The following is an 11,924-nucleotide window of genomic DNA, read 5'->3' as shown; positions in this document are numbered from 1 at the left end:
ATTCATACTAATGATTCCACAAACATCCAGTGTTCGTCCGGTGCTGCGGCTTTCCCAGCAAGAGCTATTACCATCAGCTTTAGGACTGACAACCCACGACATCGACATCTGCTGAACTAGCTGCTCTTCGCGCTGCACTTCGTTTCGTCAATCGGGAACCACCTCGACAATGGTCAATCTTCAGTGACTCAAAGGCAGCCCTACAATCTGTGCTATCAGCTCTGCGTCGCGGACCATTCGAGAAGCTTGTATTCGATATTAGATGCCTACTCCATGCATCACATGAGAAAGGACATCACGTGACGTTTCAGTGGCTGCCAAGTCACTGCGGCGTCATAGGAAATGAAGACGCCGATAAAGCCGCTCGGGCAGCTCTTGAGGACACACACGAAGAGGTCATACCACTTTCAGGGTCCGACGCAGCCAGCAGACTTCGAGTACTTGCATGGGAGATCACGCTCTCTCTATGGTGCACACCAAGCAGCCAGACCAACCGGAGCAATCGTCAATACGACCTCCCCTCTTTGATGCATCTCTGTATGCCAACTGGACTCCGCCGAAGTGAGACCACTCTGCTTTATCGCTTATGGCTAGGGGTGGCCTTCCCGAAATCTTACTCATTTCGCATTGGAATGGCCGACAACGCTCTCTGCAATGCCTGTCTTTGCGAGGAGACGCTGGAACACATTCTGTGCGACTGTCCTGAATATAATGTTCAGAGACACTCCCTGGCGTCCGTTCTAGCGCACCTCGACAATAGACCATTGTGAGTTGCAACTATTTTCACATATCGCCGACAGAAGACATCGCAGCTGAAGGCGACGAAGGGACTACTTCGGTTTAAGAAGGATACGGGCTTGGACAAGCGGCTGTGACAGTGATGTCACGTACCGTACAAGAGTGACAGACTGTAACTAACGATGTGTGTGCCGTGTTATGTGCTCTCTCTATCTCTTCTCCCCATCTTTCATCCCCCCCATCCCGCTCCCCTGTGTAGGGTAGCAAACCGGTTAAGCTAAACTGGTTAACCTCCCTGCCTTTCCTTCTGCACTTTTCCTTCCTTCCTTCCTTCCTTGATAAAGCGCATTCGCTCGTCGCCTGGAAATAACTCATCATCCTAAGAACGTTTAGTCGCGACGAGCAATGGTTGATTCTGGGCTTTTGATGCGGTTCTTTTTTTTTTTCTTCTTGTGTTTTTTCTTTTCCCTTTCTTTTTCTTTTTTTTTCATTCTACGGAGTAAAGAAGCTAGCCTAACGGTCAGAAGCACTTTGGGACAGCCTTTCTTCAGTCGGCACACCTTGTTAACGTCCGAACATCGTACAGCGTTTACTAGAAACGCCGTCGTGGACCGATTTTGATTTTCCCCTATCGAATTCGTTAAGGTGCACACAATTATTTCACTAGCGACTGTGCAATGCGCACTCATGGGCTACCACCGCAGCTGCAAATCTAGATGTGCTTAAGTATTAAGACATATAGTTGGATATGTTGGTTTTTCACCTTGGCACAATAGTCACGACACAAGAGTTGAACAAACTACCTTTGTCGTCGCAGGGTGTGAGACTGGGCTAGTTGGTATTCCATGCTAAAGTGACTAGCGCAAGAGTGGACACGGGACACTAAAGAGGCGACAAGGATAAGCGCGAACTTCCAACTGGGCGCTTGTCCTTGTAGCGTCTTTAGCGTCCCCTGTCCACTCTTGCGCTAGTCACTTCAGTCTGTGTCGTCGTCCGTTAGCATGCTATGGCCGAAGTTGCTCGCAATATTACGTCACATTTACTGGCCACCAGGCCAGGTACACGCTTGGGTACGACATATACAGTACTTGCAGTTAGTTTCCAAAGTAGTCTCCTATGGCGGTTATCCACGTGCGTGAAGCGAGAACGCTATTTAAAATTATTGTGCAGTAATATATGCGGGATTTGTATGTTCTCCACATTATCTACCATGTTGCTGTTCCGCCTTTGTTATATAGCCGCAATGTAGATTAGCAGCTATCGAACGCCATAAAGGCTATCCACATACTCAAAGACCTCGCGCACAACTCCTGACGCTTAATTGTATTCAAGAGTTGTGCGACTGCCCAGGACATCCTTAACGAATGTTACATAACACATGAGGTTTTACTTGCCAAAACCACGATTTCATTATGAAGCACACCGTAGTGGAGGATTCGGGAATAATTTAGACCACTTGGGATTTTTTAACGTGCGCCTAACCCTAAGTACGCGGGTTTCCGCATTTCACACCCATTGAAATACAGCTGCCGGGGTTGGGATTCGATCCCGAGACCTCGTGATTAGCAGCCGAACCCAATAAAAACTAAGCAACTATACGGAGGGGAAGGAATGTTGGCAGTAGGAGGAAGGTGACAGCCGGCGCGTGACACAATTTGTTCCCATCCTCATTGCGCGAGAATCGGTACCATCTGTAGAAGGATGACACCGTAGAATGCACTGTATTCAATGCGATGGAGTCCGCGCCCAATATTTCAGACCCGAATCATACTGTAACTACTGACGACCAGGCATCTCGCTAATACGTGCAGTCGCTTGACAGCTGCCGAGCGCTGGCGTCGGCCACAGGACCTACTTGACCTTTGTTCAACACTTGCCGACATTCTCGCCTTATTTCGCACCATTGCGTTTCAGCTGAACTGCTTCAACAGCCAATTTATTTGTGCCAGAATTTGGCCACCCTGTCAACGTTATGGTTTCTTATTTTTAAGTCATCTTTTATATTTAGGCTAATGCTGTCCTGAAATTTCCAGCGGTTTCACCTTTCCCAAAATGCCCACATTTTTTTTCGGCCTCTGTTCATATTTTGGAGGATTTTTAATAGACGTGGAAACCATTACGTGGCCCCCTGACCAAGCTGCTCAAAAAGTCATTTTATATTCCTGAGGTCTTGTGCAAGCTTCTGCCTTCTTGCCGTTCATCAACCTCCTGATTTCCCTGTCAACTGTATCCCATTTTGACGACTCCAATCCCACGGAAGTTGGCAACGATATAATGTCCATGGGATTAAAGCCATTTAAATCAATTATACTGTGGATACGACAGCCGCTTTTGCTCACTGTGAATGGAAATACTGCGTTAATGAGCGTCATTCTTAAGCATATAAATTGACAGTCAATAAATTATGCGGATCCCATGTATGTGCGAATCGATGTAAGCAAAGCTTTCTGTGTTTTTTGTCACTGTCATACGTAATCTCCACAGAGTAGACAGGCACTCTTTAATGAAATGCTGTCAGTGTTTGCCTGATTACGCCTGCCATTGTTATGCAAATAAACGGAACTTCAACTCATTTTCTCAGAAATAAACGCTGAATGAAAGGCTGACGTCATCTTAAACAAGATCAACAAGCACCGTAGTGCTCGATCTTATAATGTCTCTATTCGTAAGCTTATATTCGTGATTTTTTTTTTTTTTTTTGGGGGGGGGGGGCGATGTGCTCTTGTACCATAGAAATGTCCCTCGGACGTCTCTGATGTGCTCGTTTTTATTCTCAAGTACCCAATTAAAACTCTCATCGCTGCAACTTCATGATGTCCTGGTCGAATCCCGGCCACGGCGGCCGCATTTCGATGGGGGCGAAATGCGAAAATACCCGTGTATTTAGCTTTAGGTGCACGTTAAAGAACCCCAGGGGCCGTATTCTGTAGCGGTTCCTTTGGGAACCGGTTCCCTTTGGCTGTTACGTCTGGATTACGTCACTCGGAGAAAGAGTGGAACGGGGCGGCGTGAGGGGAACCAATCAACGAGCGGCGGTCTGCCGGAAGATCACGTCATCATTTTTGTTTGTACTTAGGGGACGGTATAGCAATTGAAGGATGTTGGTGGTTTGATAAAAAAACATTGGTTTGTATAGAACACTTGCAAATATATTTTCAGTAATAAATGTGAGCTTGCGGCGCAGACCGCTACTGGGAGTTGTAATTTTATTTGTGTTGTTTTCTTATTTAGTCGCTAGGTGGTGTGCCATACGTTATGCAAACAAGTTGCCTCGCTTTGTTTACGTTTTGGACTTGCCAGTTTGCGCGCCGAATCCGAAACTGGGTCCTCATGTTTGAGCGAGGCCGCGCGATATACTCGTGTCATTTGTTGAAGAGCACCCCTACCTTGCGAAGGCGTCGTGTGTGCTGGGTCTACAGCTGACTGCGTCGCGCAAGGAGGAGCTCTGGCAGCCAGTGACTGCCTTGCTGAATGCTGAGGGCCCGGCAGTGAAAACTGCAGCCCAAGGGCGCGGCGTGTGGAAGAAAGATGTGTATAACGCCCGCCGTGATGCAGCCGCCTTGCACGCCGAAAGCAGGTAAGCACACTCGTTGACGGAGCTTTTGCGCACCATATTCTAACAAACGTGTTAATCACAGAGGAACCGGAGGAGGCAGCCTGCCCGGACCGCGAGGGCGCGTCCTCTCCTCAGTTGGAAGAGCGAGCGCCATCGGAGTCTGCCCGCCGTTCTTCGAGCCCGACGAAGAGGTGAACATCAGCGCATGGGTTTCAATAGGTCAACGCCAAGTCGACGCGCTGTCGCGATTTATGGCAACACACACGCTTTTAATTTTTCAACTTTGCCCCGTGCGGTCCGTTTATGGAACGCACTACCATATACCATTGCATGCCAATATAAACACACTGCATTTCGCAATCTGCTAAACGATCAATATGCCGTTTCAACCGTCTAAACACGTCATGTCTTTTGTAATTTTCTTGCATTTCTTCTACAAGTTAAAGAATTTCAGTGATCCCAATTTCTTTACAATACTTACTACTGTATAACATGCAAAAATGTTTACAATGTTATTATGCTATTATGTTGTTGTTTACCATTTATTGTTATTGCTCTACATATTGTATTTGCTAATGTAATAATTTTCCATGTTCTGTACGTACTCCTTTCATTATGCTGATGTTTATTTCTTTCCCGATTCCATACTAATATGTTACCGTATTTCCCCATTTACACTATACCTTCTCGAAGGCCTGTAAGGTACATGTAAATAAATAAATAAACATTTACAATGTTTGCAGATGACTGTATAGTATATAGGGTCATCAACAGCGAATCTGACCAACAAGCACTACAACACGATTTGGATTTGATTGCCATATGGTGTGAAAAATGGAAAATGTCATTGAATGAGAAAAAGAGTGTCCACGTCACCTTTACCTGGAAGAGCTCATACGACAGCAATCGTAACACTATAAATAATGCTACTCTTGACCAAGTGTCAGAATATAAATACTTAGATGTATTTTTTTCTGCTGATCTAAGGTGGAACACACACGTTACTCATGTTAGGAACAAGGCTGTCGGAGCATTAGATTTTTTGAAACGTAACTTTAGTAGCTTGCCACAGAAACTTAGGGAGCAACTGTATTTCACACATGTGCGCAGTACACTGGAGTATGCGTGTGTTTGCTGGGATCCATATGCTACAGAACTTGTAGATAAACTAGAAAAAGTGCAGAACAGGGCAGTTCGGTTTGTCCTTGGCAATTATGACAGGATGCTTAGCATGACAGAAAGCAAAGAAGCATTAAATTGGCATCTTCTTGAACACCGTCGCCGAAATCTCAGATTAAAATTTCTTCATACCATATACCACTCTAATACGGGGATAGCCAGGTAATTGTATTTTCAGCCGCCCACATATGTTTCTAAAAGGCGAGATCACAAATTAAAAATATGTGAGATTCCTTTTGACCCTCTATTGCATGAATTATGAAAGTCATTTTTTCAGCTTTCATTATTGATTGAATGAACAAACATGACTGTAATAATAAAGATAAAGCTTTGTGCCAAATATGGCACACCATGAAGATGGCTGAGCGCTCTTGCTGCGATGGGTGGAAAACAAAGCTTCACGGACGGTGGCCTTTTAATGTGATGTGGGGAATGAAATGAAACAGTTGTTTGCTGCGTTCAGGCACAGATGAATGTTTCACTTCCTCTATCTTACCAACGACTTGTTTGTGCAAGGTGGCCGCTTACATCTTTGTTTCTTCTCGTCAAATTCAGGCCAGTGGCTGACTTGGTCAGATCGGTCGTCTTTGGGTGGCATTGCGGCCGCTGGTCCCTGTGCTTTTTTGACTTGAACATGTAATTCGATGTCCTGACTAGAAGTCCTTCCTGGTCGCTAGTTGGGTAGGCACTTGTTATGCGAGGTAAGGAATTCTGCAATTTCTGCTTTTAATTGAGCCAGCGGTAGTACTTGTCTCCTCCTAAGCTGCTCCTGCATCCTCCTGTACAATACCCATGCTGTTAGTACCGATAAGTCTAGCATAGGCGTACAAATTCGATAGTGCCATTTCTTCGACATCTGATATGTATGCAGTAAAGTCCAAACAGAGAGTCCAGCAGGTCGACACCACCCATGTGCCTGTTATGGACCTTTACTACGCTGGGGCAATCAATTTCGCGAAACACCTTGGTGGAGGTAAACCAGCGCTGAGTCTTTTGGACTGGATCTCTGCCAACAAAGCTCGACAGAAATGTCACGGCGCGGTTGTCGTATCAACGCACACACGATAACTCTATGTCATCTATCGCGCTTGTGAGTGCCTCTGAAGCACCACTTCCTTTACATTTCAGTTCCTTTTCACTTTTCAGGCGGCTGTTTGGTAGACAATTCGCCCTCACCGTACCGATCGTCAAAATTACATCTTGTGATAGAGTGACCTGCAGCTTCGGGCTATTGAACAGATGGCAGCACGTTACCATATTCTGTATTTCAAGTTCATACTGTGCCAAATATGGCACACACCGATTTCGGTTTCTCTGCTGTAGTTGCAGGCAAAATTGAGAAAACTAGTAACTGCCTTGAATTGGCGAGGCCAAAAAATATGCCAAAATAATTTTTCTACGTTTCTGCGGTCGAACTTTTCAGAGAAAAAAAAAACCAATTGCTCGTGTTTGCCCCCTCCGAGTTTCACGTCGCATCCCAAAATCTACTTCACCTCTGTTTTGCGTATCACTCAAGAGATGGCAGCACTTGCCCATAATAAGTGCGCATAACTACGAGATTTACTCTGACGGTATCACATTCTCAACTGGGAATCTCACACACGCGAAAAAGAATGGTAACCGGTATGTGCCAAATATGGGACGCCATGCAATAGAGGGTTAAAAGCGACGCTTTCCGCTACTCTTTCTATGTTCGTACTATAAGAGACTGGAATACTCTACCACCTGACACTGTCTGTATTTGTTGAAATGATGATTTCTTCCATGCTTTATGAGTGTAATTCTGAGTGTTCATTTATATGAGTTGTACCCTCCCTGCTGTAATGCCTGAATGGCGAAGCAGGTACCCAATGAATAAAATGAATAAATAAAGAAATGTTTCATTGTCATGATTTTGTTTATATTGTTGCACCTTGTTAAGCAGCAATTACGAGCATTATGTGAAATCATGTGTGCAAGAAATGCAATGTTGAAGCAACTCTTGAGTTAAAACAAAGCAGTAGTAAGCATGAGTGTCTGCTATTTAAAGAAATCCTGCTCCAAAAAGTGCTTGGCATGTCTCGTTTGTAGCTATACGTTTGAATATGTGCTATACAGATTGCTCTGAACGACATTTCAGTTGCTGTGTAACTTGTGCTGTGCTTGCGTGTCACACATGAACAGACATCTTCAGCTTTGGAACAATGCATACTGCACAGTAAAATAGGCATCACAAAGCAATATTCAACAATGCAAGATTGGTTGCCATTCACCTTGGAAATAACCTTTATTTAAAGAAAGTTCCCTGGCGAGACAATATTCAGAAGCACAGTGAACAGAGCAAAGGAGTAACATAACGGCACATGGTTATTTGTCACTGCATGTGTATCTGTCATGCTCAACATAGACAAATCATGTGCTTTTCACTACCGCAGTATGCAGCATACTACGATTAGCCACATGTGAGCACACGCAATGTGTTATGTTGAAGTGCACGGCCTATTTACTTCATGAAAAGAAAAATAAAACATGTTACACCAGCACATGTCTCCGCCTCATTTGCCAGCGAGTGCGCCGGCGCACACTTTGCAGGTAGGCAATGCGCAAATTTCTGGGCAGCCGAAACACACCAACTATGGATTCGCGCACCGCACGGCCTCTTTGAAACAAAGCTCGAGAAGGGTGTACAGGGTGCGCTTGCGGTGGCACCTGTACTTGAAGTGGCACTTGTGCCTGGGCTGGCCCCTGTGCGCTGTCGTCATGTGCACCGTCATCATCTGGGTCGTCTGGCAGAGGCACGCCTGCTGCAAGGCAGAGGTTATGCAGCGCTGCACAAGCTGCAACAATAGTGGCTGCTTTCTGAGGCGAGTAGTGGAGCACCCGATACCTCTGCAGGCATCGGAAGCGGCTCTTGACGACTCCTATGCACCGCTCAATGGCATTTCGCATTGATGCGTGTGCCTCATTATAGCGCCCCTCTGCTGTGAGGCGATTTGGGTGACCAGGCACAGGAGTCATGATCCATGGCTCTAGCGGGTACCCAGAGTCCCCTGTAAAGTGTTGCATGTCAGTGAACGAAATGGATACATTAAGGCACAATGCAAGAACACAGTCTACGCCAGGGCCCTTTTACAACAGGAGCGGGTCTTGGATTTATTGTTGCAATATCTATCAAACATTTACCTTCCCGGAAAGTTGTAAAGAAAGTTTGACTCATTTTAAAGAAAAGCGCAATTTCACCTGTTGTCTTGGCTGCAAATCTCATTCTCAGGTTAAGCTGGACATGTAATATTTATTTCATATCGTGGTTTTCTGCTCCGTTCATCCCATTTGCCCCTCCCTAAATGTACATCCCCCGCTAAAACTTATTAGCTCTTCTCTCTTCAGAAGTGTTATTTTATAAAACACTTCTAAGGTCTACTCTCGAAGATGCTGCCAGTATCTGGGATCCTTGCTCTACCTTTCGTACCTCTTCTCATGAAGGTACCCAAAATCGAGCTACCCGTTTGATCCTTTCTAATCACTCCAGCACCACATGTCGCTGCAACAAAAAAAATCGCACACATTGAGACACAAAGAAAAATAGCGCAACTTGCACCATTCTACAATATATACTACACCGATCACTAACGTCGATGTCGAAAGTTTCACGCACACGCTTATTCCTTTGTTCCAAGGACAGGGACCAGGTCCCCGAGTCCATTGTCACCAACCCTTTTCCACCATACTTGAAAACTGCCATTTTGACGTGTTCTGTAGAATTACACCCCTGCCTGTAACGCGCCACGTGGCATTCAGTGTATTGAAATTAATCAATAAACAGAATAACATGTCAGCTGTTGTATACATGCTGGTACAAATATCTGCCTTTTAAGAGAGACATGTTTCTCTCGATAGTCGCTGCAGGTTCATTAGGTACTGCTGCATTCACAACACATTTCTAGCAAATCATGCTTTCTTAAAGCTTGCTAGGATGCAAAACTATTTTTCTCTGAATGTTTTACATGTGGAAGAAGCACTGCTACTTTAGGTGCACTTACCAAGCAAGACTTCTCCATGAAGTAACAGGCCACGAGTGAGGCGGCGGCGAAATGCAGAATACCTCCAGACGAAAGAATCATGGCACGATCCCGGAAACCGCGGGTCAATTGCCAGGATATACAGCTTCGCGTCGCACACCTCATAAGGGAAAGCAAAGAGAAGGTGTCAGTGCCACTACAACAAATATCTGGCACAACCTTTTGCTTACAACACTACTTGCCAATCAGTTACTGTTCAGTCAGCGAACACAATTACAGAAAAAGAGATATCAACATACGCAGTAGGCAGTTGAACTAATGATCAGCATGATAACAATGTCATCTTAACCTGCAAATGCAATGTTGGCATGTGTACACATGCTCACGTATGGCCTGCGGTCACAACACAATGTGCAAAATAATTCCTTTGGTTTCTTCCGTCCATATTGTATAAGATTGTGCTAAAGAGTGCCACCTGTGTTTTTTTTTTTTTTTTTTTCAGACAAAGTGCCTATTACAAGCGAAAGAATGCGGAAACAGCATGTGCCGTATTAACAGCTAGAGCAAATGGGTGTCCACATATTCTCATTCTCCCTCACACCATTTTCATTGATGGGATGCTCCTTTTCACGTTTACAGTCTGTTGGCCACAATGCTTTAGTTTTACGTCGAATAAGAATCACAAGGGCTCGTCTTCTGTTAGGATCGCTCGCACACGAAGACTGCCTTCACTGCTACGGCGTCTATTCCGGTTTAAATCGCGCGTAATGTGTTTACATTGTAGCATCGAAAAGGCTATTCAACTGTGATTGGATAGCACTGAAAAAGTGCGGCCGTGTTCTATGCAAAGATCAAAGTCGTCATTACACACACAACACAAACGCTACTTTCTCTCATAGGAACGCAAGTATTACCGGCAATTGATGAAAAATTACGAAACGAAGTTTTTTACAACGTGCACTCGCGCAATCACATATCGAAAATATTTGTCAATGAACAATACTCACGACCATGCAGTTGAGGGCGTAATACCCTTTACGGCTCCAGTACGATTCCGTTTCGCCGGGGCCGAGCTTCTTAGGGCGAACGATGGCTATCAGACTCCCGTCCACACATCCTAGAAATCCTGGAATTTTTCCACGGCTAAGAAAGCCTTCCTTGACGGCGGCTTTCTGCGCCGTGGATGGGAATCTAACCCACCCTTTTTCTTTGCCCACAATCATAATGGCCTTGGCGACGGCTGTAATGATCCGGCTGACCGAAGGCGGCGACAGTGCAATCGCTTCTTCATTCCCGACGCACGTTGAAAGCTCCCGGTGGCAAAAAACCGCAGCGCGCACAGCACTTTCATCGTAGCGTCGACACCACGAAATCTTTGAGGTCCGAGATGTCCTTCCAGCTCATCGCAAAGACGTCACACTATGTCTTTGGAGAGCCTAAAATGCCTCCGAAACTCTTCTTCGGCCATGCCGAACGCGTCGCGTCGTTGCCTCTCGTCGCGTCGTTGTCTTTCGGCACTCGCCAGCAACACAACCAAAGGAGCCGCCATTGCCGTCTCTGTCTCGTCTCGTCTAGGTGCCGGCTCGTCAGCTGGCGCGAGGTTAGCCGGCAGCCACGGTTGCCCTAGCAACCCTCGACATCATGCTCGCCCCCGCGCGCGACCCTCGAGAGAACCACTTCTCCGCGGTTCCTCTCCTATCAGGGAACCGGTTCCTTTCCAGAAGATTGGCAACCTGTGTGACGTCATCAAAATTTGTCGTCCCGCCCACCAGGGATGACGACAACGAAACGCCGACCAATGGCAGCAGCCCAAAGGAACCGGTTCCCAAAGGAACCGCTACAGAATACGGCCCCAGGTGGTCGAAATTTCCGGAGCCCCCCACTACGACGTGCCCCATAATCAGAAAGTGTTTTTGGCACGTAAACCCCCATAATTTTTTTTTATTCTGTTACGTTGACGGTGACCGTTGTCGTCAGGCTGCCGCCTCATTCTGAGCTTCGCAGTCCCCAGAGAGCACAGAAAGCTGTCTTCACAAACAAACCACCGGGATTCGAGCCCATCTCCCAATGCAGTTTTATTGTAAATTGGCTTTCACCGACACTTTTCAGCTAGAACTGAAATGCCGGACAAAAATGAGACCTGCCGATGAATATTTTTTTCTTGCTTTCTAGGTTTAAACCAAAAACGCTCATTTTCACAAATAGTGATTTTTTTTTAAGAGATGGCATAAGGATACTATATTTCGAGGTCATGTCGTTCTGTCAATACGGGCCGGCACCACGTATTGACGAAAGGGCATCACAGTGCCGATGCACGCGGCAGGTTACTGAATGAAGAAAACAGGAAACGACTGTTTTTCAGTTCTCGCAACATATTGTACACAGAACACAAGGCGCCCACCACCATGACATTTTATTTTTGACAACAGCATCACACAGTGCCGGACTGATAT

The 11,924-nt window shown here is 45.8% G+C and overlaps 1 long non-coding RNA gene across 1 annotated transcript; it reads right to left on the bottom strand.

The window, feature by feature from the left end:
• Nucleotides 1-7,714: 7,714 nt before the first annotated feature.
• LOC129380416 (uncharacterized) lies at nucleotides 7,715-11,306 on the bottom strand. Its single transcript, XR_011892440.1, has 3 exons — nucleotides 10,479-11,306; nucleotides 9,493-9,631; nucleotides 7,715-8,502 (listed from the first exon to the last, which is right to left on the bottom strand). It is a non-coding gene; the product is annotated as an uncharacterized lncRNA (long non-coding RNA).
• Nucleotides 11,307-11,924: the final 618 nt, after the last annotated feature.

Source organism: Dermacentor andersoni, chromosome 1, assembly GCF_023375885.2.
Source record: "Dermacentor andersoni chromosome 1, qqDerAnde1_hic_scaffold, whole genome shotgun sequence".
Lineage (NCBI taxonomy): Eukaryota > Metazoa > Arthropoda > Arachnida > Ixodida > Ixodidae > Dermacentor > Dermacentor andersoni.
The sequence above is the reverse complement of the archived record's forward strand: the minus strand, read 5'-3'. Positions and strand labels throughout refer to the sequence as shown.